The sequence below is a fragment of the Lissotriton vulgaris genome, chromosome 12 (genome assembly GCF_964263255.1).
Source record: "Lissotriton vulgaris chromosome 12, aLisVul1.2, whole genome shotgun sequence".
Taxonomy (NCBI): Eukaryota; Metazoa; Chordata; class Amphibia; order Caudata; family Salamandridae; genus Lissotriton; species Lissotriton vulgaris.
Window position 1 is genome coordinate 642,647,062 of NC_141700.1, and position 27,730 is coordinate 642,674,791.

Below are 27,730 nucleotides of genomic sequence, written 5' to 3' on the forward strand. Positions count from 1 at the left end.
TACATATTGTTACCTTCACCTCGAGGGCAACTAGAGCACTGTTCTAAAAGAATATTTTTAAATAATAACTAATACCTCGAATAAAATCCTTGTTTGGACAGACTCAGAAACTTACTAAGAAGTAAAATTACAATATTCAATTTGTAATTAAATCAAAGATAAAAATGGCCTACCAGTCCATTCGGAACAATTTCCAAGTTACAATAGATAATAAAGAACCAATTAAAAAGACTGAAATCAGAAGAAATATTTCCTCAGTACGTAGGGCCGTTTGCATTATTTACTTTCACATAATTACGATACATTTAGGGGAAATTATTGTTAGTGGCATGAAATGCAAAACCGATATTTAGCACTATACCTTAGTGCGCAGTGTTTTCTCATGCGCATTCCATGCGTTAGAGCACATTTTGATAAAAAGCACAACAAAGAGCTGAAAAAAATGAACTCTAATATTTTGTCATCTGCGTCATTCCTGCACTCCAGCGCTATAACATTACCACAAATGCAATTTAGTTACCAGATGTGGCATAATGGGCTAATCCGAGCAATTTCATATAACAAACATAACGCAAAATTCCCAAAATTAAGTGTATTAGTATTACCAGTGTTATTGAAATGTAGACCAGTTCTACTCAGCAGCCATGGGACAGCATCTCAGAGAGACCATTTAAAGACCAATTCTGACCCCTGCACAATCTTCATTTTGAGCAGATATCGGAATTATCAGTTTTAAGGAATTTATCACACCTTGTAAATACTTGGTGCACTAAAGTCTTCATCCCGCAGGTCAAAGCTGTCTGTTTACAGGAACATGCAAATGTTGGTGCACTGAGCACCAAAATCCAGGTTGTGCCTGATTTTCATTGGCAATAGATGGAATTTATTGCAACTGAAACAATTCCGGACCTGTGGAGTTGGATCTTATCAAGTGCATAAAATACCCTCTATCTCTCCAGGGAACTCCTATTCGGACCTAAAGTCTTGGAATATCCAGTCAAGAGGATCAGTCCTTCTCATCACCCTGAAACCCCTGCAAAAACCCCATCTTCTGCACAAAGACTTAGAATGAGGCAGGACAGGTGCCCCAGTGATTATTAAACCATAGAATGGACCAGGGAGCCAGTGCAATTTGGAGAATTGGTGTAATATTGTCAAATGCTCATGCACCAACAACCAATCATTCAGGAGAGTTAAAGTTGCTATAAGTGGAGCACTGGCAGAGAGGGGGTGTCGTTTCACACAGGGGCGTAGCGCTGTAGATTCCGGGGCTAGTGGTTTCTTGAGGTAAGCACCAGCAGCCATTTTTGGGGACTGGGGCTTATTTTTATCATACCTTGACCTCAGCAAGACAGAGAAAGGCAGAAAAGGGAGTACATAGAAGGGAGAGAAGGATAAGGAAACAGAGACAAAGGGGGAAGCAGGAACGAAATGGAACCTAACAAAAGTGAGCTACAATGACAGGAACTGTAAGGAGCTGGAAGAAAGAGGCATGTGGTGGAATCAAGACTAGGCAGCCTTAGTATTCTGAAGCCTTGGCCTTCAGGAGAGCCAAGCGCATGCATTTTTTTGTGGTTTTTCTACAAATTTACAAATTAATCTTTAATCCCCATAGAACAGATAGAAAACAATCCAGGATGCAGCCAGCAGTTCCTCTGTGAGGTTGTGGTTGAATGTGTTCACCAAATAATTATATTGAGTAGTTTCTAGCCTAGGATGAATTTTTGGCCCTTGGTGCTGGACGTGTTTAACTGTTCTAAGATGGGGGAGAGGAATTTCATCTCTAGGGCTATTTTGTACTGTCCGTTTCCGCTGCTTCTGAAATAAACATGTGGTTCTTTTAGCGACACTGCTACTAGGAGGCTTCATGTGCAGCAAGGTATTGGAGTACACTGCCAACCTGTTTACACTAACATTGTACTACACTCAAGTATAACAAATGTGGCAAAATGTAACTCATTGTAAATAGACAGAGAGGTAGACACAGACTGCCAGAAAGATTGAAAGAGAAAGCCAAGCCAATGATGAGGAAATGAGCAGTTGTAGAAAATATTGTGAAATATAAAGTTAGCCACTTCCTGTAAAATAAGCACCATTAGCCATCACTTCCTGAAAAGTTAACAACTTTAGCCATAATTGTTCCCAACCTGTCTTTTAGTTGGTGGTCTCTTTGTTCATTGTTTTTGTTTCAATGTGGTTTAATGTTCTGATCTCAGTATTTTGTTGCAGCCAAAGTGTTGGAGTTCAGCCTATATAAATGTAGCACTTCCAAAAATAAGGGTGTTCCATTTGAGAAGCTTTGCCCTATCCCTTGCCAGGTAAAGCGTTTGTTAATGTGGGCAGCTCCTGCCTGCTCCACATTTCTGACTCGTGTTGTGTATGGGAATCTTTCCTAGGGCTGCTCATCAAGATTGCAGGGTCTAGGGACTTGCCACATGCCCTACTGCATAGTCAGAAGCAGAAAGAACAAGCATTGCATCTTGCACCATAAATCCTATACAGACCCCACCGCCAACCACGAATCGCACATCTGTACGCAGAAACTGACCTTTTCCTTCATCCTGCTGATGGCCTAGTCTTCACTTGACATAGTGGTCCAAGGTCCCTCTTCCATCATTTTGATCTCGAGTATGAACAATGCAGCACCGGCATCTCCTCAGCTAAGGCAGTGGAGCGTCGCCCCACTGCTTTGTGAGAAAGTTCAACAAGCATTGGAAATGCAATAGGCCTCGCACCATTAGAGTTAGTGCTTTTAGAATTGTTTATGGTTTTTTTTTGTAAATGTTTAGCATTTTTGTTTCCTGTAGCCAATGCTAAAGAATTACAAATAAAAAAAGCCATAAACATTTCTAAAAGCTCTAACTGAAATGGTCTGATACCTATTGCACTGTGTGAGGGTGAGGGGTTGAGGGTGGGTGAGGGTGAGGGTGAGGGTGGGTGAGGGTGAGTGAGGGTGAGGGGTTGAGGGTGAGTGAGGGTGAGTGAGGGTGAGGGGTTGAGGGTGAGTGAGAGTGAGGGTGAGTGAGGGTGAGGGTGAGTGAGGGTGAGGGTGAGTGAGGGTGAGGGTGAGTGAGGGTGAGGGTTTGAGGTTGAGGGTGAGGTGTTGAGGGTGAGTGAGTGTGAGGGCGAGAGGTGTTGAGGGTGGGTGAGGGTGAGTTAGGGTGAGGGGTTGAGGGTGAGTGAGGGTGAGGGTGAGTGAGAGTGAGGGTGAGTGAGGGGTTGAGGGTGAAGGTTTGAGGGTGAGGGTGAGGGGTTGAGGGTGAGTGAGGGTGAGGGGTTGAGGGTGAGTGAGGGTGAGGGGTTGAGGGTGAGTGAGGGTGAGGGTGGGTGAGGGTGAGTGAGGGTGAGTTGAGGGTGAGGAGTGGAGTGAGGGTGAGGGTGAGTGAGTGTGAGGGGTTGAGGGGGAGTGAGGGTGAGGGTGAGGGTGAGTGAGGGTGAGGCTGAGGTGTTGAGGGTGAGTGAGAGGTTGAGGGTGAAGGGTTGAGGGTGTGAGGGTGAGGGTGAGGGGTTGAGGGTGAGTGAGGGTGGAGGGTGAGGGGGTGAGGGTGGGGTGAGGGTGAGGGGGTGAGAGTGAGGGGGTGAGGGTTAGGGGGTGATTGTTAGGGGGTGTGAGCGTTAGGGGGTGTGAGCGTTAGGGGGTGTGAGCGTTAGGGGGTGTGAGTGTTAGGCGGTGTGCGGGTTAGGGGGTGTGAGGGTGAGTGTGAGTGATGGGGTGTGAGGCTTCGGGTGTGTGACGTTGCGTGAGTGTGTGTGAGGGTGAGTGAGGGTGTGAGAGGTGTTGTTACGCAGAGGGTGTGTGACGGTGTGTGAGGGTGAGGGTGTGTGAGGGTGAGTGTGAGTCATTGTGAGGTGTTGAGGGTGAGTGAGGGTGAGTGAGGGGTTGAGGGTGAGTGAGGGTGAGGGTGAGTGAGGGTGAGGGTGAGTTAGGGTGAGGCGTTGAGGGTGAGTGAGGGTGTGGTGTTGAGGGTGAGTGAGGATGAGTGAGAGTGAGGGTGAGTGAGGGGTTGAGGGTGAGTGAGGGTGAGGGTGAGTGAGGGGTTGAGGTTGAGTGAGGGTGAGGGTGAGTGAGGGTGAGGGTGAGTGAGGGTTGAGGGAGGTGGCAACAGGAGATCGCCAATGCGCATTTTAAAATGCTGTTGGTGTTGTGCGAGCGCGCGTGCATATATCCTGTCCTGCGTGTGCGTAGACAGGGAGGCAGGGGCAGTGTGGCATTGCTCCTTGGACAGTTAGCATAAATTGTAGGAGGGTTCTGAAATACGGGGTTTAGGGGCAGATGAGGGATGGAGGGATGTTGTTAGCTTACACTGCCTTTGCTCGCGCAGCATGTTGGTGATAGCATGGCACTATTGGGGGGGTTGCTTGTCGGCGTTTGAAGTTTGCAGTTAGAGTACTAGAGTGTTGGTGGCTCAACAAAGATGAGGTTGTTAAAAAGTGAGATACACTTTAGAAGAGGAACATGGAGTACAAGGGAGGGGGGAATGTAGAAGAGTCTTATAGCAGTTGTATGTTAAAAGAGATGGAGGGTTGATTTTGTAGAAGTTCGTGTATTGGAGAGTAGGTGCTTGAACCGGATGTTTTGGTACTTGTGTACGTTTTTGGCTCTGCCACTGTAGTTATAGTACTGTACAGCGAGTTCTGCCGTTTGGTGTGTGCTTTAACTGTTGGGAACTGAGATACAACTTAAAAGCGAAAGATGTTGGGCATGGAAGAAGTTTACGGAAGACTTTGAAAAGTAATGCAAGTGAAAAGGAATAGAGAGAGGTTTATCATGGTTGGTGAATTTAGAAACGCACTGTTAGACAATGAACATTTTTATCAGTTGTTTTTTCCCCTTGGAAGTTTTAGCGTTGGCCCTGGGTTTTTTGTGTCGTACAGCAAGTTCGCACCTTTTGTGATTTGCTTAGAAAGGCATTCATTATAGAGTGCCTTTGCTTGCGCAGATAATTGAGACTGAGGGCCTTTTTTCAAAATGCTGGTTGTGCTGTTTATGCAATGCGTGAGTAGTTTGTTTAAAACTGTAAAATACGATTGTGCTCTTTTTGTGCACCATGTATGAGGCAATCTTTACACAATACGCTAATAAAGTATACTAGTTGCATGTTAAAAATTAATATTTTTGCCTTTGACGCTTTGCTTTAGTGCGGCCACAGGAATCAGAAGCAATATGGTGTTGACTGCTACAAGACGCTGATAAAGTATTTTAGGTTGCATGTTTAGCTTTAGTGTTTTTGCCTTTGGTGCTTTGTTTGAGTGGGGCCTGGAGAATTAGGAGCAATATGGTATTGACAGCGATGATGATGGCCACAAAGGTCGTAAAAAAAAGGGAATTAAAATAATTACTGGACATTGCCGATGACCGGGTAGACTGCGTATGACGAATTGTAGATGCTGCTATGAAAGTTAGAGAAAAAAAAAAGAAAGCACACTTCCATTCCTTTGCATGGCAATGCTCTGTGCACGCGTTCCTTACTGAAGGCACGGCGCCAGAAAGACGCCACTTATTTACTCTCCTGACAGTGGGTTAAGGAAAACACCAATAAAGGAGGATTTGCAGTGCACACTGTTAAAGCACAGTTCCATTTCTCATGTGCCTGTTAGTAAAGAACACAAATAAAGCCGCATTTCAAACGCACGCTGTTAAAGCACACTTCCATTTCTTGTGTGCTTGTTACTGAAGCTCTGGCGGCAGCGCAGTGGCACTTATTTCCTTTCCTGAAAGTACAAGGCATAAATCTTGCAGTAAGTGGTACAAAAATACGAAACGATTGCATGCGACATGGCAGGGTACAGACGGCTGAGGGAACAGACGGCGAACAGACGGCGGGCAGGGGAGGGGGCGGAGCGGGGAGGGGGTGTGAAAGCAGCAGGGGCCTGGAGTGCGGCTGAGGGAACCGATGTGCACGCGTTTTTAAGCTCAATGCGCATGCGCATTGAGCTTAAAAGTCACGGGCACTGCAAGGAATCGCCACGATTCCTTGCAAGTTGGATAAAGAGTGGATGAGCCCCCATAGTCTCGCTTGCTCGATGCGCATGCGCATCGACAGGCGAGACCTAAAAAGGAAAAATAAAATAACGCAATTTTATTATAAATTATTTTTTTGTACTGGCATTACAAATGCTATAGGTGTCGCATTTGCGAACGTTAAAACTATTGACATTGTAACTGACAAAGCTATTAATTTTGCTATTTTCAAAACCAACACATAAATAAAAAAAGTGTCATTTACAGTACCAATCGTTCAAACTTTCCTAATGCGAGACCTATTGCATTTCCAATGCTTGTTACTTTGTTCAGGCTCTGTTTACTAGATATGCATGCACTGAAAGAATGTCAGATGTGTTGGTCTCTCCCAGTATTTACATGAAATAAATTTAATTTATAATAGCGCTTACTACCCCTGAGGAGGCGTTGACATAATTTAAGACCCACAATTTTTTCTTGTATAGCGCTACTCATCCCAAAGCAGTGTCTCAGAGCGCTTTACATCACATGTACATATTAAAGTCGTGGCTTGTGATGCCACTTCCAATGATGTCAATTTCTGTGATGCCACATGTAATGTCATGTGCCGTGATGTCACTTGCATACTGCCTAACTAGGTTAGTCCTACCAATTCTTTTTTGGGACTTGTGCCCTCGTTAGGGCCAGGATGCATGCTTTTGCATTGCCTGGTTGAGCTGTTCGATGGTGGCTGTGACTGGACAGTTCCTTTACTGTGATTGCAATCCTTGACTTTTAACTGGCTCAGCACCTCTGGAGCCCCGGTAATATTTATAACTTGATTGGACTGATCATTGGAGAAGAGCGTCTGTTCCCGCGAGACGTCGGTGGAAGTCCAGACAGACATTCCCAGCATGCCCCAGGAACCCGAGATTCCACGCGCTCTTGAATTTCAACACCTCTTTGACGTATGTGCGTAGTTTATTGACGCTTTCACCACTGTGCCTCTTTTGGGAACTCGTTGCCCATTTACGCGAGCTCATGTTGGTTTTCCTCTGCGTGCACATTCTCTCAGAATAAACAGTGAGCAGTGAGTTGGTATTCATGCCTCGCATCACGTGCCTGGAAGTTTGCTTCGTTGGTGTGTTTTCGCATGTGCCACTGCCGTCTTCATGCATTGCATGTATGTAATTGTATTTTTTTCGTGAAGGACAGCGCTGTGCCCTACCTACGACTGGCAGTGCTTGCAATGTTCAGCTTCAGTAAACTCTGATTGTACGTATCCTATCGAAATAAAATGGCTAGTAAAGGGTTTTCGGCCCCATTCACATAAACGTTCACAAGTTTGCATTCAAAGTTCTATGACTTTGCATGGGTGCAGAAACCTGATTTGGAGAGTTTTACAAATGTGTCCAAGCATACTCAGAATGTTTTTGTGAATCTCCACTTGAGTCCATGCAGATGTACTTGCTCGCGTACAAACACAAATAGGATTAAGTTATTCATAGAGAGATGCCATCGGATTAGTGCAATGGTACTTTAAAAAATGTTTTTGGTCCACGAGGAAACCCTGTTCCCCATGGAGACACTCTTCACACTAATCAGTTTTGATGGTATCAACCGCATTTCCATTCTGGAAACTAATGTACTCCTGTCTTTGACCAGCGTACACTTCCATCCATTTCCAAGCGGTAATGAGCCAGAAAATTTTTTTGTTTCTCCAGATGTCCATGGCATTCCCGTCCTGGAACACTCTCTCCCCACCCCTGTTGGTGGATTAATCCATGGACGCCATTGCACCATCATTGGGCAACGTTATACATGAGTAAGTTATTATCAACTTGTTTCTGTATAGCAGTTCATGCTGCACTAAAGCATTTTCAAAGCACTAAACATTTTACCATCACCCCTTTTAGTGGTGCTCGACATACTGACCTAAGAAGGATGGAAGGCTGAGTTGGCCTTACTGGGATTCATCGTACCAGGGTTCATACATGTCACAGCAGATTGTCTAATTTATGAGAGGTAAGCATGAAACTCATTGGGTCATCTTTCAAGGTCACCTTTATTGAATCAGCTCTGCCCCAGCAGATGATGACCAGGTCGTTCTTAGCCCCTGCTCACTCAGGCTTCGGCCTCTCTTTCGGGTCCGCCAGCATGCTCTCCGTGAACGTATTAGCCTTGACCCATTGTACCTTGGATAAGACGAACCTCATGCAAGGATCAATGCTGCGGTGTTTTTATTTTACACATCGCTTTGTGTACAGCGACAAGAATGACTGTGGCATATCTTTAGTGAGCATGAGGTGGTTCAGGAGACCGTTAGCCAACATGTGTTCATTAGCCCTGTACTGCCGGAGCTGTGTTGGCTCCCAGCATCCTCTGCAGCTATGAGGGATGCCCCGCTTCCTTTTTAGCCTTGTTGGATGTCCTGCTTCATCTTGAACCAGGCTGGATTTGCTGCTTTCTCTGCAGCTTTATTGTAAGTGCTGCTTCCTTTTCAACAAGTTTTATGCACTGCTTCCTATTCAATCATACTTTACTTCCTCTTCAGCCATGTTGAATGTACTTCTTCCTCTTCAGCCATGTTGGATGAGCGACGACTTGTTCAGCAACGGTTAGATCAACGCTTCCACTTTTCAGTTTTCTTTTATGATGGATAAGAGGGTATGTTCCACCCAATGACCCAAATTGCTAGCCTTGGAGAACTACAAAAGCCTTTCGATTGGAAGATGCATCTTCGAGGTCCACAACACTCGCTCTAGAGTAACCCTCCCCGGGAATTAAAAGCACCTGCCATGCTCTTCTGGTTTGTGGCAAATGGAAAAAGATTTGTTTGGGGATTCCTGTTCCTCATGTACCTCACTCTCTGCCTACTTCTGGTGGTGATACCCATCATTATCGAGAACTTGATCCACTCGCTGTCTGTGGTGATGGTAGTTTGGTCGAGATGAACTGCTCACCCAAAGCCAAGCGTAGAGCCCCACCATCTATTTTTAGATGAGCCAGTGAGAAAGTAATCAGACTGTGAGTCATACTGGCTCTGGTCAAATTAGAAAAGGGTAATTTGGTGGTCAAATGGTCTGAATCCGTTTGCAGTCTGTTGACATTGCTCCCTAAATCAGTTTCCTAAGAACTGGCTGAGAACGATAATCGTAACAACCAGAAATAAAAGTGGATGTCCTTTGTAAAATCCTCCTGTCTGGTAGTGTCCCTCGGTTTGATTCACAAAAGGTCAATTTATGATTTTATGTCCAACATGTGCAAATACCATCAGCGTCGGAGACTGCAAATCATACCAAGAGTGTGTTACTTGATGTTAACAGCGGCAGCTACAGCTAGAAGTATCGAAATGGGATTCTATTCAGCAGGCAGCGCTGGTAGTAGAGTTCACACACCATATAATTCTATAAGATTGGGTAGGCCACACTTGCAAAAGCGTGATGCGCTCAGAAAGTTGGGGTCTAGTGATGACCATCTGGTAGTATTGAATCTAGAAAAAGTTACTGTGTATATATAAAGACAAGAAGTCGAAGACTACTTAAAACAAAGCCAGTGTTCAATGATGGAGGCTTATATGTGAGAAAAATTATGACAAGTAAAGAGTGACCCATTACTTGCGCATTTAGGTGATATCAAACAAAATGAGAATAATCCACTGTAGTAACCAAAGTATATGGCTGAGAGTGTAACAATGTTGTTATTTAAAGAGGGCAAACTTAGCTACAGAGCAATGGAGTACATCATGGAGAAGAAACAATATGAGATTGGTCTGAAAAATCTAAAATCACAGGGAGGTTGAAACACTTTAGAGCCGAGTGAGAGTGGGTAGCAGCAGCTATTAAGCCCATCTTGACGTTGGATGAATGAATGAATTTGGAATTTGTATTGCGCGACTTAACCCGAAGGCATCAAGGCGCATCTGATGGAAACAGCTGAGTGATCGGAAGCAATGTTTATTCAGTTATTTTCTAAATTAAAGGAGTGAAGGGTGAGTATCTAATTCCATGTTCTTCACAGGTATTTGGGGAATCCTGGCCATCTTTTTATGTATCTTCATCACTTTTGCTTGGCAATGCCTTAATTCTGTATGTGGATTTGGCCCCCAGAGATTTGCAGTTTTTCAGCTAAGTATCAAAGCGAGCTGTTTGTTACTGCTTTGTATGTGACGCAACTGATGATGTAGAGGATGCAGACTAGCATGGGTACCTAAGGGAGGTCAATCGCATGGGAAGAGAATTGGTTGAATTCCCCCACATGTTCCAAGCATATGTGGACATCGACAATGCTCTTCTGTGGAGTCCGAGTGGAATAAAGAACACCAAAGAGCAGGGTATTTCCATTGTCCAAATCTGAGAGAACCAGACTTGAGAATCGACTGGGCAATCAGCTTGAGAATGGTATGGTTTGATTTTCAGTAGCAGTGACAGCAGATACCGTACTATCTGCTTTCTTGACAGTAAAAGGAAAGGTTGGAGTCAATGGTGATGCCTAGTGATTTGCGTTTGTTGAGTAGCGATTTAGGGCCTGATTTAGCTCTTGCAACGATGGGTTAGTCCATCACAATGGTGACTAATATCCAGTCTGCCTAAATGTAAATCCCATTATATCCAATGTGAATTATATTTCAGTGGACGGGATTTCCGTCACCTTTGTTACGGAGTAACCCGTCCGCCACGATCTCCATCAGGCCCTAAGATTTGGGCTTGCTCAGTGCTTTTGGTGATGAGGGTGAGATTGCTGTTGGCTGCGTCTGTTGTCGGGTTGGTGCTTGACATCCATGCTTGGAGGATAAAGAAGCATTCTCTGAAGGGGCCAATGTCACTAAATGAAGCTTTTCAGACACAGTTGCATTTTGGTGAGACCTTTTCCAGTCAAGGGTGAGGAGAAATTTGATTGAGGTGTAAAATTGTTTGGGAAATAATGGGAATTGGAGGGACAATATAGGCCACTGGTAGGTGTTGAGATCCTTTAATATTGTAGGATTGCCAGAAAGTAAAATGTTGCTGATTTGTTGGTTACTGTGACGCCTAGATGTTTGTTTTCAGTCGAGGAGTTGGGGGCACTGAATATCTGGGTATGGGTGGAGGGGACCCATGTTTCAGTGATGAAGAGCACATCGAGGTTGTGAGTGACAAATACATCTCCTTTTCAGCTGAATAACACATGAAAAACAAGAGTGAACGAGTATAAGGTTTACTTTTTCCGCTGGTGTCTTCTGTGTGGTGATGAATGGTATGTTCTACAGGTTACGGGACTTAGAATGATGTGAGTAGCTGTATTTATTGTAGGTTTGCATTTGGAGTGATTATTTGGCTTGGACAAGAAGTGCTTTGACTTTGGCACATTATGGTTGCTTCTTTAAGGTATGAGACGCAGGGGCTCTGACCCAGCCATTCAGATATCTGGGAGAGGACTCCCTGAGTCTGCAGCTGAAAAAAAGAAAATGGCGGGATATTCCTCATTGGTTGGTTTTTGTCAGAAGGGGATGATGAGGTCATGTGACCTGTCTCTGATTGTGCTGGCTCTGGATTAGTGGAGATGATGGTGTTGACTTTACTTTTTGAAAAGGTTTCTTCTGGCAGTAATTCCCTTCTGGGACTAACTGGCAGGAAATTAATGGGGATATCACATTGTCTTGATTGACTAGCGAGGGGCAAGCATTTCCAACTTTTTCCTCATTGGCGCATATGAAGTGGAAATTTCCTCTGTACCCTGAATGGCTGGTGGGTGTGGGGAGAGAAGAGGACATGTTTCTATGATGAATTGACTTTTTGGAATAAGCTGGGATATCAACTTTCAAAAGCTGAAGATCTAATGGACAAATTGTTAGAACTAAATCACAAATGGAAGAAAGTAATAGCAATATTGGTCAACGGAGGGGTGGAACAGAATCTGTTTTAGGTACGTAGGTAATAGGAGTTTATCAATACAGGATTATTGAGGCTGAAAGGAAAAGGAAGTAGCCGTCCAGAAAAGTAGGGATACATTTGATGAGCTGTTTGTGGAATACTGATAAAGAAAAAGAACCAGCAGGCCAAACTTGGGAAAGGGGAACAGGGCCTGATGGAATGCACCCTAAGAAATGTAGGAAGCGTACATGAGTATTGGCAGAACTAATGTCAACACCATCTAATCACTGGTTGGTTTGTTGATAGAGGACTAGAGAAAGGAGATTTACATACACCCCACATAAGTGGAAGTGACGAGGAACATTTAGGTGAAAGGCCTAACACCTGTAATTGGCCATAGAGATGCTAATTCAGAGTTTAGAGGAATATTGTAAAGTTCTGGATTTTTAGGACCCATGTCAGCATGGCTTTGAGAGAAGAAATATATAAGACTTGTTTAATAATGTGATGAGGGCATGAGATCAAGGAAGAGCAAATCACCAGAATCACTTTGGTATTCTGGACCATTGAGATGGGTGCATAAACAAGACCCATAGAGAAGTTAAGTAGCCACAGTATAGCCCAAGTAAGGGCAGCTGAAATGAGACCCAACTGTGTGAAAGGGAACATTGGGTACCTGCGAGCATAGTTCACCCTGAGAAGGGGAGCATCAAGTAGGGAGCCCCCTGGTTGCTACAAAGGAAGCTTTTCGTCACCTTGGAGAAAGACATTTGATTTCTCTTTACAAGTAATGCTAAGCTCTTCACCATACTTCATACTTATGAATGGTCACACAGAAAATACAGGAATTTAAGTGCAGTAAAGGATTTCCTTCAAAGAATCAGTTTAGTCGAAGATCGTTGGCAATTAGTATGTGGTTAAACAACCCAGGTAGCAGTTGAAGATTGAGTGCAGGTTTGGCAAACACTAAATGGGAGTTTGTTGTGGGATAACTTACCCAGACACCTCAAATGGTTTACATGGTGTCACAAGGCATCTTCAAGAACCAGTGTTATCTGGGGGCAGAGCAGAAGTTCATTATGAGAAGTACTACATAAAGCATGTCCTCACTGGCGTGGCCTTGCCTCGTGTACTGTATTGTCTATTTTTGAATGATTTCCAGATGGTCTTAACTTACACAGGACAAAGTGGTGGCTCAAATCTACAAGGAGTAGAATGTCAGTAGGAGTTATGGGGTCACAAATACATACTCCACCGAGCACGCCATATGGTGCAAGTTTGATATGAGGGCTGCTCTTCCAAAATGACCTTTCGGGCGAAGTAGGAACTCTGTTACCTAATTTAGACACTGGGGAGTTCCCGGTTGAAATTAAGCGTGAGCGTCCAAACTTTGGTACCATATGAGCATGTAGTATGAATCTATGCATGTTAAAAAAGAATAGGCAGTTGGGGCTGCTGCCCTGCTAAACACTGAGATTTATACTGCTGGGACCAGGCGGGTTCTGATGAAAGCTGGGCAACCTTATTGGTAAACACAACCAGTTAAAACATGTCAACCAGAGGATGGAGGAGCCAGAGGTACTCCAAGTACATCCCTACTTGTTCTTTTTAATCTGCCTATGCACTCTATAGGACACCTGCATGTATTTTTTATCTGTTCCAGGGCTATAGTTCAAGCTTCTCAATTATATCATAGTACCCCCCCCCCAGAGAGCAGTTGAGCCCACCCGGATGTGACAACTATACCTGTTGAGGACTAAATGAAGCATGCCACATAGATATATGTGGGTGAGAGTCCATAAAAAGAACACAGGAGCGTCTCCCCTCAAATTCAGTAAGCAGACGTAATTTAGGAGCGTCCCTCTCCAGTGGTACTGATTTGTAAAATGTACACAACTAAAGAGAGAAGGGAGATTGGCTGTATAATAAAACTTGTTTAAGGCAATGATGTCTAAAGTTTGTTCAAAAGTGCCACGTTTTCAGAATAACCACAAGCAATGAAAATCATTTTCTGTTTATATGGATGTGTTGAAAATGTATCCCATATGAATGTTCAACAAATTTCGTATAGCTCTTTTCCTTCTGGACCAGTGTTGGGCACTGTTAAGTCAAAGGTTTCTACAGCGCACTGGAGGACTCTATATTTCATTGAAAATTCACCAGAGATCATTCTTGATGTTGTAGGTAGGTTGGGAAGGTCAAGACTATTGTATGGAAGCGTGACGGATACATAGAACGGTGCTGCAAGCAGGGCGTGTGGCCGCAGACTCTGCAAATGGATGGAAGAAGCCCTCAGAGATGGGAATAGGCGCAGCGTTAGATCAGGCATTAAAAAATGGGCAGAAAAGGTGGGTCTGGTGGTCCTTGGTTGCCTTCATGAACTATGTACCTATTTAATGTCCAATTTTCACCTGACATGATGTAGGTTAGGTGCTAGCCATTTCAAATGCTCATCTGTAAGCAGAACAGAGCACTTCTTGCAGTGCATGAGCCACTGCCATATGAAACCTCAAGGCCGCCTCTTTAGAGGGTGATGTACAGATAGTCAGGCAGCTGCTTCAAACATTTAACTTATAGCTTTCTGGAAAGTATGTACATGAATATTTATTTAGCATGGCCATATAGCTCACCTTGCAACACCTGTTGTCTGCTCCCCATGGTGTGGCTGCCGGAGCGCCCAGGGGCCGCGCCAGGCTGATGACGCTCGCCCATTGGCGGGTTTGACTTTGCCCATGGCCATAGATGTCCATGGAGGCCTCCTTGCTGTCTGTCTGTCTTTATCGATGCCTGCTGTGGCATTGACTGCTGCCACTCAGATCCTGAGCCTACAGATCTTGTTACCTAATAAAATGTGCAGAGACCCCCTTCACAGGCGCCAGCAGGAATTGTGTATCCGACTGTCTTCTCTCTGTCTTCCGCGAGAGGGGAAGAAGTCTGCCCTCCTACGACTGGCACTAAAATCCGACACAGGGTGTCCTAGAAGCCATTTAATGCCTGGCGTCAGGCTGGTTCTCGACTTTGAGTATTTACAGCAGCAACAGAGCTCTCTGAGAGAAAGTTTAGGGTCCCTGGTAATCCACACTGAAGGCACTGAGCCTGCTATAGAATGTGTGGGTCCCTGAAGCGTCTGATTCTCTGGGTAGACTTGCATTCAAGAGTGTGTGAGGGGTGTGTCTGAGTACAGTACAACACAGTGAACCAAGTGACAAGTATTAATGTCCAGCCAAGACTTGTGTCTATGCAACTTCATAATACCTCATATATTAAAGATATTTAAAGTCTGAACATGATTGAACCAGGTGGAAAGCACCCGGCATACTACACAACGCAATACTAATGTTACAGACTATAATACGAGTCAGTACTGTCACTATGAGAATAGCAGTCTCAAGGGGACACACAAGTAGTACAGGTGTCAACACAATGCTTCACTAAAGCCTGCGCGACTGGCAGTAAGACGAAGCAGTAAAGCTATGCGCCACAAATACCGCAGTCTGAACCTAATGTTTGTGATCAACATGGACACAGTTGACAAAAATGGAGGACTGCATATGCTTTCCCAATAAAATAGGATGCTTTCTATCTCTTTATTTACCTCACAGTGCTCACAGGCCTAAGTGTTGGCACAACGGTGCCATGGGTACCTCCAGGGCCCGGGGCCAGCGTCTCAGTGTTTGTGCATTTAGGGTGGTAGGGTGGAGGTACGCAAACCTTAGGGGTGCCCACCAGCCCGCAGGGAAAGAAACCAACAGCTCAGATGGCTTAGAGTGAACCACAAACGTCCCTGAACCCTGCAGGCAGACTAGGTAACCAGAAAAAAATTTACATTCATTCACTCATGTATTTACTCAATTCTCAGAGTAGATATACATATGGCATCAAACATTCATATTTTATTTATTTATTTATAAAGTTTTATATAGCGCGAACAATATCCCGAGGGATATCAGAGCGCTTTACAATAGGGTGGGAGGAAGGACATAAATGGAAAATCGACAATGCAGCTTGGTTGTTGGCTCTGACTACCATGGGTTCTTGGAGAACCTAAAACCCCTATATATCCCCACAACCAGAAGGGTCTAGTGTTATGTGCCCGGGTTATGCCCTTGTAGCAAAGTTGCTCATTTCTTACAATGTCCTCTTTTTCACAATAACATTTCTGCTGTGACCTTTTGCACATATTTACGTGTGACAATGTTGTATTAGTTTCTCTGAAACAACTTCTGTTTACACATCTAGCTTCGCATAACATTATTTATTTATATTTATATTTTAAGATTTATAGAGCGCGACAGCTGCCCCAGCCAAGGGGCGTCTCGGCGCTAGATGTGTAAACAGAAGTTGTTTCAGAGAAACTAATACAACACCGTCACAATGCCTCGAACACCATGTACAAGGCCCTTTTATGCACAATGCACAAATGTTGTTCGGTATGACTTGTATACCGTTGTCTCTCTCCTATGCAGTAAGCATTCCCTATAGGTTTGCTCAGCCACACAGAATGCCTACAATGTTGGAACTAACAAGTGTTGTTCACCTGCATTCTAAGTTCAGTGGCAGAGCCTGGAAACGATGTAGTGGGTATATTTATTTATTTGCCGGGTACCTTTGGCGGCAGTGTAATAGCATAAATGCCCGTATTCTGTATGGCTTTAACAGCAGTTGACTGCCTGCCCCTCATTATGCACCCTCGTCATATACTCAGGCCTGTGATTTTGAGGCAGGAGATTAAAAAGAGTTAAAGACAAAAGCAGAGAACAGGAACCACTGTTAAGGCCCTGCGAACTGGGCAATAACACTAAAGTGTCGTGCATCCAAAGTCAATCAACACTCGTTTATCATATGCAAAAAATGCAAAACACAAAACTGGTAAAACAATTTTTTTTAGACAAACCAACAGTTTGTTGATCTGGCCGTAGCAATTTTTGGGAAGGGACGAAAAAGGCAACAAGTGACTAAGCGCAAGCCTGGCACTGCACCCTACGGCTTCTTCACTCAATATGTGGACAAGGTACTTCCGCGTTACCAGTTGACCTGTCCATGCCACTGCTGCTGGTGAAATGCCTCCCCACCTCGGTGTTACTGTGGCTGAAAGCCTCAGGAATATTCTGCCATGAGACAGTGTGCTCTTCAGCACACTCACTGTACCAGGAAAAAATGTCCTGGGGGCACAGTGCCAGGGGAAACTTTTACCACCTCAAAACAGTATCCTAGAGTGCGTGTAATGTACAACAAAATACTGGACAAATTCAAAGGTTTGACAACATGTCTTTAACAATCCTATCATTAATTCTAGCGCTCTGTACCCGTGCTGTATTATTTCATGGTTCAGTGAGGAAGCCCAGTGTTGCGCATCCTTACAATTTGTTAGGCCCAATATGTTCCTGTGCAAAATTTGTAATTTGAGCAAATGAATAAAATATATAAAACATGAAGTCTGTTCTAACTTTATAAAAGCATGCCCCAAATATTCTTACAGTCCATGGGAGTCTGCAATTCTGGATTAAAATCCTGTCCATAATGTTCTACTTCGATATCGCTAATAATATATAATAAGAAAATAGCGTAGCTGCTCATCTGTAATAAATAATTACAGCCAAACTGTGATGTTAGAGTGGCTGCTACCAGAGCCAACAGACAGTATAATAGGCAGGCATGGAGCTGAATGATACTTCCAATTTACAACGCTTCTGATCTGTTTCTATGCGATGAAACGTCAGTAGGATAGTTATAAATATATTTAGTTTTTTGTTGCCGTTATAGAGTTCATTACAAATCAGAAATCTTGTCCTGTGGTGTAACACATTTTGAACCACACACATTTTTAGAAAGTTCCTTAAATTAAACTGCTTGTGCTATGTTTTTGCAGCAATCTACTTGCTTTATGTGGAGTGTTTAATATAGCACTACTGATTCTGTGTTTCTTAATATATCTCTAACCATACGTTTTCATGTAACGGAGTAAGAGGCCAAGGATGTATGTTTTCTGGCAAAAGGTAAATTGTGAATCCTTGTATTGTAAGGAATAAAATACCGACCTTCTCGTGCCCTGCAAATAATGTACGGAAGAGGGTACTTTATCCCATATAGTGCACTCTAGTTGACCTCACTAGTTACCTGTAATATGAAAAGGGCATAGCTGCTCCACAATGCATAGACACACTTCACTGAACAGAATCACACAGGCTGTTTCAACAATGGTGGAGATTACTAGCTTTAAAGCATTATTCTGCTCTTTTTTTCTGTGAGACTTACAGCTATTAGCTGATAAGGAGACATTAATAGCAATACTTTATTTAATGCACTTTTGGAATTTTATCTGCATGCTAAAACACATTCTATTAAATGTGATTTACATTGAGCTGCTTGAAATCTAGATTACGACCAGTTTTATGCTGTAAAGTGGTGTGTTTATTTCCACAGTGCATATTTCAAATGAATTCTGTGAATCTCCAATCATATTATCCTTCTTACAAGAAAGAGCAAGGGAGCAAGAATTAAACAAACAAAAACATGTTGGGGATGGTTAGTTCTGTGACCGCGCATTATAAGGAATGAAATACCCTTTAACATTCGTAATGAGGATGTTGTCATTCACCTCTGTTGTTTCATAGATCTAAGAATTCTGCCTACATCCTCGTTCCTCAATATGGTCATCGAACTCTATGATGACTTGCAGCATCCTTATAAAGTACACTAGGGGTGATGTATCCCGTACAAGCCACAGCGATACCACCTATATAGAAACTGTAAGCATGTTAGGGCAGTCTGTACCATTCTAGGACTTTGCTAACAGTGATGCAACATAAAGGACTGTGTGAGGTGCCTAAAGTTCGACTAAATGTAGTCCCTGGAAGACATTTAATCCACTTGCACTGCATGGTCTGTAACATTCCTGCCGTTCTAGAGTCGCAAGTCAACAACAATGTAAGGCCAGTAGGGCTGGGGCAGTGTCAGTCAGTTGTCCAAGACTCTCAAAGGTTGGAATAGCCAGCGGGGAGGCAATCATCTCAAGAGAGAATGCAACCCGAGTGACTGTCCCAGCCTTCTGGTCTAGCAGAGACACCAGTCTGGAGCATGCACACTTTCGAGACGGGCTGATCCCTCAGGATTTAACACTGGACAGGGAGTCACAGAAGTCCTGCTGCTTCTGTTGCATGAACATCTTACTCCAAATCACACATGAACAGGATGTGTGAGTGCTCCTGGTTTTAGAGCACATTGCACATTCAAGAGGTGGGCCATCGTCTGATCACAAATGAAGCGGACTCTCCAAATGATGAATTTTTGAAAGGGTGTCCCAGACTCCTCCTAACTGGCTGATACTGACTCATCCCTCCTCCTGCTGCTAGACCAGGCTTGGAACCCACAGTAGACCGTCTCAGACTTGTAACGAATGAAGGAATGGAGATGAGATAGAGGAGCCGGCCAGCCCCGCGGGCTCATGAATAAGTGCAGTGTGTGATAGGCTGGTGACATCACTGTCTCCATTGTGCTGCAACAATGCATCCATTGGAAGCCGAGCGCGGGAAGGTGTGGTCGAGGTTAAAGACTGTTTTTTCCTTGTGCCTGTGAACTGATTACAAATTGTCTGAGTCATTAGCTATAGCAAATACTCCACCTGGCCTGCAGGGGGCAGTAGAGAGAAATCAGAAGAAGGTGGTAGCACAGGGTCTGAGGTTTTACGGCAGATTGAGCCAATAGGTTCCCAACATGTGAATGCCTTTGAGAACCGAGTACGACCAGCCCAGAACCTTCGCATATCAGATCCTGCTCCAGTCCTATTGGCATTTCAGTGGCACTGGTCTGAAAGGAAGTCTCCCAAGTTGCCCATGGGCCACTGCAGGAATGGCTGATGCTGAAAGAGAGAATTTATTTCTGCCCACGCAGACTCAATTCATTTGACACAAAGGCTGGCACCCAGCTTGGGTCGTTCCAGCTGGAAGGGCACCAGGATGCAGCTGCTGTGGAAATGAGATTTCCTCTTAATTGGCGTAGAGAAAACCTTTTTTTCAGTTTAACTCTCCTAAAAGTCACAGTACTTGTAGCTTGGAGGAAGATGTTCAACATTGGTCCATTTAGGCAATATTTATGCCACATTTTTAGGGTAAGCACTGGCAATGTATTCTAATTGTTATATCGGAATTTTGCTACGGTCACCGTGCAGAGTCCTTGAAGCTAGCTATGGGCCATATTTCCAAAAGCAGATTAGTTTAGGGTCTAGTTTAGAGACTTGACAGTCCAGCAGAAGGTGGCAGAGGGAGTGCCGTGTGACTGTTTTTCCCCCATGTTCATGGTCTGCTGGAGGTAGCACGTGCAGAGAAGTCGTACAGTCTTTATAGGCTGCCTCTGCAGTTCCTCCCGCGGTGAGGCAATATATTAAGGGTGAAAGTGTACAAGACTGTTTATAGTTGCCAAGTTGAAAAAGTCACCGCCTTGCCAGGGCCTGTCATGTACCATACTGTAATCTGGATTTGTGATTTCCTGCGAAGGAATGGGAGGGGCCAGGGTGGAGCAATCAGCCGGTTCTGTTGAGAATTGAGTGTTATGCAGGCTATAGGCGGGAATAGGGAAGTGAAGATATCTGAATGTTCTGGAACAGATTGTCATTACGGGAAGAACAGCTTTCCCACCAAAAACATGATGGGAAATAAGGAAATGAAACCAACACACTCATGGCTGCTGGGAGTAGCATAAGAGGAAGGTACAGAAATAGTCTCTTGAGTCTTATGGTGATGTTAACGCCCAACTCAATGGCGCTCGTCTTATTGGTCTTTGGAGTCTGAAAGACTGAACCCTGCTTGGATTCAAATTTGTGAGTGGAAGATCAGACACATTTCTGATGCATGCACCCATCCTACTACCAGTCTCCCAGACTTAATGGGGAATGGGAAAACAACATTCTGTGGATTTTCTCCCCCCTCCACCTAATATTATTTCTCCCCCAGCACACATTCTCACCATGAGGTCCTGTCCACCTTAGAGGTTGGGGAGGATTTAGAAACTGGATCAAGACCATGATCATTTGTAGTCATTGTTTGATGTCACCTCTCGTCCATGCCATTTTGGTGAATGGATCTCTCTGATGTCAGTGTCACATGAGAGGGGCGCCGACTTTCGCTCTCACAGTTTGTAGGCAACCACTATGAATGAGGTCATATTATAAAGACTGTCAATTTTGATTTCTTTTAAGGTTGAATTTTGTGACCAACATCTGTCTTGATTCCGCCGTCAATTTACTTGATAAAGATCATTAGAGCATTGTGCCTAGATTGTGTCTAGGCAGTGCCTTCAGCTTGATGCGGTGCATGTTTTTCATCATTACATTTTATTTGCAATACACTTGCCCTTAAGGTCAATTCTTCGGTCATGGCCAGGCAGGATAGGTGGTTAATGCAGAGAATGATTCATTCCAAGCAGGAGGGGTTTGTGCTTAGGAATGCATTTTTTCTTGTATTATGGAATGTGGAGGGTATATATGTATTCACCATTGTTATTGGTTTTGCTGTTATTACTCAGTCGATAATTAATTCACATCCTGCCTCTGATGTGTCCTACTGCTAGCAGCGCTCCTTTCACTGGACACTCGCTCCACCACGCCTTGTATAGGAACCAGAAATAGTCATTTAAACATGTGCCTCGTGTTATGGCAGCAAAGTTCCCTTTATAATGTTGTATTCTGCCGAACTGAAAAGTTATGCATGGCTTCCTGCTGTTTCCTTTTTAGGTTCTTAGCCACGGCATTGCTTAAGCAATTTTTCTGTAAAGTAGGAAAATGAAACTTAATTTCAGCAGAGGGCTATAGGAGAAAAATATATTTGTCCTGTTCATTTATCAGACGTCTTGTATTTGAGGGCAGCTGCACACCACACACCCTGCACTTTAAGCTATACATATATAACAACATGTCCCAAATGGCTTTGCTTTGGAAAGTGTGTCATACGTCACTGTATCCCAAAGAGCCCCCCAGGGTCGATGGTTATGGTGACTCAGTGAACTAATGCTTCTACTAGAAGCATCTGTGTTTGATCCTCTGGTCATAAGTTTGAATCCTGGGAGGTTCACTCTTCCTTTGGAGGTTGATAAAATGAGTATTATTGAAATGGGTAGATATAAACATGTTATTTAGAGCCAAGAACCCCACCGGTGGATGTGCGCTTTAGAAATACATGTTTTGCTCTGTGTGTTAGATTAGAACCTGTGTGGGAGGCTCACGGTTCTTGCACACAAGTGTTTTGACTAGGTGAGAATTGGCACCTGTCGGCTCCACTGGGGAGTTGTAAGGTAAGGCGAGGCTCGATCCAGATCTGATATAGGACTGATGCACCAGAGGAAACAGATAAAGTCAGGTGGTTATAGTAATCTGAAACCGCGCTCTAGGAGGTCACTTCTGATGTTCAGGGAAGCCATTTACAAAGTCGCGCAAATAAGTGGTCCTTAGGTCCCACGGTAAGAACTGAACATGTGGCAAGTTTTTCACCAGAGAGTCCTGATGACACGTGATGACCCCAGAGTACTTTAAAAAATGTGACCAGTCATGGAGGAAGAAAAATTGAAAATAAATACGGCAAAAATAAAGGCCATGACCATTACCAGACAAATATCGAAAAAAGGCTCACGGTATGTCGACGGAAAACCAATTGAAATAGTCAATGCGTATAAGTATTTGGGAGTATCGATCAATCACAATGAAAGGCAGATCACTCAGATCACAGCAATACAAGGAGGCGCACAATCGCTACAGGGGGTCTTCTGCAGAGTGAGGAAATCCATGAGCACACCGAATCAAACTCCCCTAATTCGTACAATGGGGCAAAATCCCTACTATCCTTGGCCTATGCTGCAATAGCCTTTAAAGACAAAATGTCGATATTACTGGAAAGAGCTCAGTCATGTTGCTTCCACAGAGCATTCTTCCTACCAACATCCACCTCCCATCCCTTTGGAATTGAATTTGGCATCTCAAAAGTGGCTTTTAAAAGCTAGATATATAGCCTACTGCCTGAAAGCCAAACAAGCCAGGGACCATACACTAAAGAAGCTTATCTGGTTAGTGATAAGCCAACCAGGGTCCAACTGGTACAAATATTTAATACACTGCATAGAAGCATTCGAAGCTCGTGAAATGGTGTCTGCCCCCATACCTACTATTGAAGCGGCTAAACTACTCACCAAACAAGCAAAGGTAATGTCAGCCGACAGTGACGCATTCGTCTTGAAGGAACTGAATCATGGTAGCTGGGCGTCAAAACTTTATAACAGTGGAAATCTGCCACATCCCTTGCCATACTATGTGTCCGGTCTCTTAAAACCAATATTGAAGCACCAGCTAATGAGACTACTGTTAGGTCTAATACCACTATTGGCTTACAAGTATGGTCGAGGATACAAGGAAGTTTTAGTCTCTCAGTGCTGACTGTGCAGGGCAAATAAGGAAACATTAGTCCATATTCTGTGCATTTGTGGGAAACTGCACCCAGAATCTTCTGGCATTGCCCAACTTGCCATATTTTAAATATGCGGACATGCCAAGAAGCCCTGGCAGAGTGATTGAAAGGTGACTCAGTGCAATTAGACGCACTTTTTATGAAATATATGACAGTAGTAAAAGCCATGCTTGACTTGGAGACTTCTAAAGAACAATAAAGCGTTAAGGTGTGCCTATGGCTCCACTTCCTACGCCTTTTTAAAGTGGATTAAAGGTCACATTAACTTTTAATTTCAGAACAACAGAACCAAAAATGAGCTCATGTTTTTACATATTGTCTTAAACCGTGTACTGTATAGTTTTGATTTTTATCCAACGTAATTGCAATGATTTTAAGTAATTGTGCAATAAAAATTATCTTATCTTACCTGGGAGGTTCACTCTTCTTTTTGGCCTTCATAGGTTGCTAAAATGAGTATTATTGAAATGGGCAGATATAAACATTTTATTTAGAGCCAAGAACCCCTCCGGTGGATGTGCGCTTTATAAATACATGTTTTGCTCTGTGTGTTAGATTAGAGCAGAGGTCTTCAAACTTTTTGATGCCGAGACCCCCTTGTAAAACCTTTTTAGGCGTAAGGACCCCCTTCCGACAAAAGTTTCTAGAAACTGGTACTCCTCATCATCAACTTTTGACAATCATAAATGCGCCTGTTAGACCTCATCACATCCCTCCATCATTCATCCACCCACACTTTCACACATCCATCCATCCACCCTTTCATCCTTCCATCCATACATCCATCCACCCTTTCATCCTTACATCCATCCTTTACCCATCCACCCTTCTTTCCATCCACCCATCATTCATCCACCCACCTTTTCACACATCCATCCATCCATCATTCATCCATCCACCCTTTCATCCATCCATTCACCCATCCTTTACCCATCCACCCTTTCTTCCATCCACCCATCATTCATCCACCCACCCACCTATTCGCACATCCATCCATCATTCATTCATGCAACCTTTTATCCATTCATACATTCATCCACCCTTCCATCCATACATCCATCCACCCTTTCATCCTCCCATCCATACATCCATCCTTCATCCATCCACCCTTTCATCCATACATCCATCCACCTACCCTTTCATCCATCCACCCATCATTCATCCCCCCACCTTTTCACACATCCATCCATGCATCATTCATCCATGCAACCTTTTATCCATCCATACATCCATCCACCCTTTCATCCTCCCATCCATACATAGATCCTTCATCCATCCACCCTTTCATCCTCCCATCCATCCATACATCCATCCTTCATCCATCCACCCTTTTATCCTCCCATCCATACATCCATCCTTCATCCATCCCCCCTTTCATCCTTCCATCCATACATCCATCATTCATCCATCCACCCTTTCATCCATCCATTCACCCATCATTCATCCACCCATCTTTTTACACATCCATCCATCCACCCTTTCATCCATCCACCCTTTCATCGATCCATCCTTCATCCGTCCACCTTTCATCCGTCCACCCTTTCATTCTTCCATCCATACATCTATCCATCAATCATCCATCCACCCTTTCATTCATCCATCCACTCATCATTCATCCACCCACCTTATCACACATCCATTCATCCATCCAATCTATCCTTCATCCATCCACCCTTTCATCCTTCCATCCATACATCCATCCATCAATCATCCATCCACCCTTTCATTCATCCATCCACTCATCATTCATCCACCCACCTTATCACACATCCATCCATCCATCCTTCAGCCTTTCATCCATCCACATCCATCCATCCTTCAGCCTTCCATCCATCCATCCACCCATCATTCATCCACCCACCTTTTCTGTATCCCTCTCATGGGGGGGTCAGTATCTCTCTGCGTCATCGTCCTTCTTCTTTCCCGCTCATGGGAGGGCATCTCTGTGCCTCCCTGCTGGGGGGCGGGGGACGTGTCACGGGACCCACAGCTCCAGGTGTGCAACATCCATTGAACTCAAAGGGCTAAACTACAGCCACTCCCCAAGCCGCCCCCCCCCCCCAACCCCCCCAGCTTGTGAATGTGAGCCCGTCTGAAACAGCTTCAGGGACACACACAGTCACACCCAAGTACTTGGCAGGTCTTTAAAAGTCCTTTTACTTGTTAATGAGGCGTTGATGTTTTTCATACCTCGGTGTGAATTAGGCCTTCGACGTGAGCACCCTCGATCAGCCCAATGCCAGGAACTGCACTCTGCAGAATCTGCTACCCCCTTCCCAGGACTCCACGACCCCCCTGGGGGTCGTGCCCCACACATTGAAGACCGCTGGATTAGAGCTTGTGTGGGAGGCTCACAGTTCTTGCACATGAGTGTGTTGACTAGGTGAGAATTGGCATATGTTGGCACCGCCGAGAAGGTGGAAGGTAAGGTGAGACTCGATCCAGGTCTGATATAGGACTGATGCACCAGATGAAGTAGATAGTCAGGTGGTTATAATTATCTAAAAGAGCGCTCTAGGAGGTCACTACTAATGTGTAAAGAAGCCAATTACGAAGTCACGCAAATAAGGGGTCCTGAGGTACCAGGGTAAGAACTGGACAAGTGGCGAGTTTTTCACCAAAAAACAGAGAGTCCCGATGTCATGTGTATTGTATTGTATTATATTGTATTTATTATTTGTAATGCGCAACTGTCACCCTACGGGTATCCTGGCGCCTAACAGGAAGTAGTCAGATGGTACTACAATACACTAGCTGTCAAGACATATAGAACAGCCGCCGGATCTATTAAATAAAGTCACGGGGATTAGACTTTGGCGAATAGCCATGTTTTCAGGCTCTTTCTGAAACCCAGTAGGGTGCCAATTTGTCTGATGTTCTGGGGAAGCTCGTTCCACAGCCTAGAGGCAGAGATGCAAAAGGCTCTGCCTCCCATCCTCGACCTCCTGATCCTGGTAGTAGCTGCCAGACTCTGGCTAGAGGAGCGCAGGGATCTGGAGGGCCTATACCAGGAGAGCCTTTCCTGTAGAGGGATAGGTCCCGTGTTGTGCAGGGCTCTGTACACAATACATAGGGATTTAAAAACAACTCTACTCCCGATTGGCAGCCAATGTAGATCTCTTAGCGCCAACGTAGTGGAGGAACTGCGAGGTCTTTTAAGCGCCAGCTTGGCTGCTATAGACTGGACCCTCTGGAGCCCCTGTAGGATGTATAGGGGGGGGGCCTAGATATAGAGGGTTACAGTAGTCCAGTCTGGCCAGGATCACACTCCTAACTACTAGTGGCCTGGACTCATCAGGCAGAAGGGGCAACATCTGTCTGAGTGCTTTCAACAATCCAAAGCAGACACTGATGGTTTAATTGGTCTGAGAGGTCATTTGGAGATCCGCATCAAACAGTACCCCTAAATTGCGCACGGTTTTAACTGGGATACAGGGTTCAGCTCCCGGCGCAAGCCTGATCCCATGGGAAGGTTGTTGACTCAGTTTGGCTGACGAGCTATAGACAACCTCTGTCTTCCCCTCATTAAATTGAAGGGAGTTTATGGTCAGCCACCTGAAGACCCTGCTCATGCAGTTCTGAAATGTCTCCATGCTCACCGCCTGTCTTCCTTCTAAGGAGAACACCAGTTGTGTATCATCGGAATAGTTTATCAAATCTATGCCGAAGGATTTAATCATGGGAATCAGGGGCTGCAGATAAAGATTAGATGTGATGACCCCAGTGTACTTTAAAAAATTTGACTAGTTATGGAGGAAGATGGGGAAGAGCAACAATGATGCTGTAATAAAGAGAGGTGCACACAACAAAAAGCCGGGGTGACGAGCAGGACCACACGCGGGACGTACATCTATGTAACTCGGAAGGGCGCCAAAAGAGAGTATCTCTCCGAGTAGACAGAGACCGGAACGCTAACTTCTCTGTCAGCCGATATGAATTGCTGACATAAGGTGGTGCACAAACGGAATTTGGAACCGTATCCTGTAGTACTGCGTGTTAATGTGGCAGCGCTTTTATTTTGCTGTCTTCCAGAAATCTAGCTGGATGCGTGCTCGTTACCCTCATTTAAAGCACATACATTGATGTGTTGATAATTTTATGAATATTTTGAATTCAGACAGAGGAATATTCGCTGGACGAAAAACCTCAAAGAAGGAGGCGAAATACCCCTTCTTTACACATTGCTTTATCTATCATCCATTTCGAGAATTTTACTGGGAAACAGTATGTGTTTAATGTCCTGATGAAGGCGGATCTGATTGATTGTACCGCCGAAACGCGTCGACGCCCTAGGAGTTAATCAGGGACTATAAGTCAAGGAAAAATTCAAAATCAACATTTGTGTTTGGGTTTAATCCTTTTCCCTGTGCACTCCTTTTTAATTGACTTGGTGTTCTTATTATTAAATGTACCGTCCTCTATATATGTTTCCCTATTTTTTAATTGATGTAATGTGTACATAATAAATTGTTTTATACTTTACTTTTTTG

General features: G+C 44.2%; 1 protein-coding gene across 2 annotated transcripts in view; it reads left to right on the forward strand.

Moving 5' to 3' along the window:
- Positions 1–27,730, forward strand: part of PIEZO1 (piezo type mechanosensitive ion channel component 1 (Er blood group)) — a 901,942-nt gene that overhangs the window by 467,711 nt on the left and 406,501 nt on the right. The window lies entirely within an intron of this gene.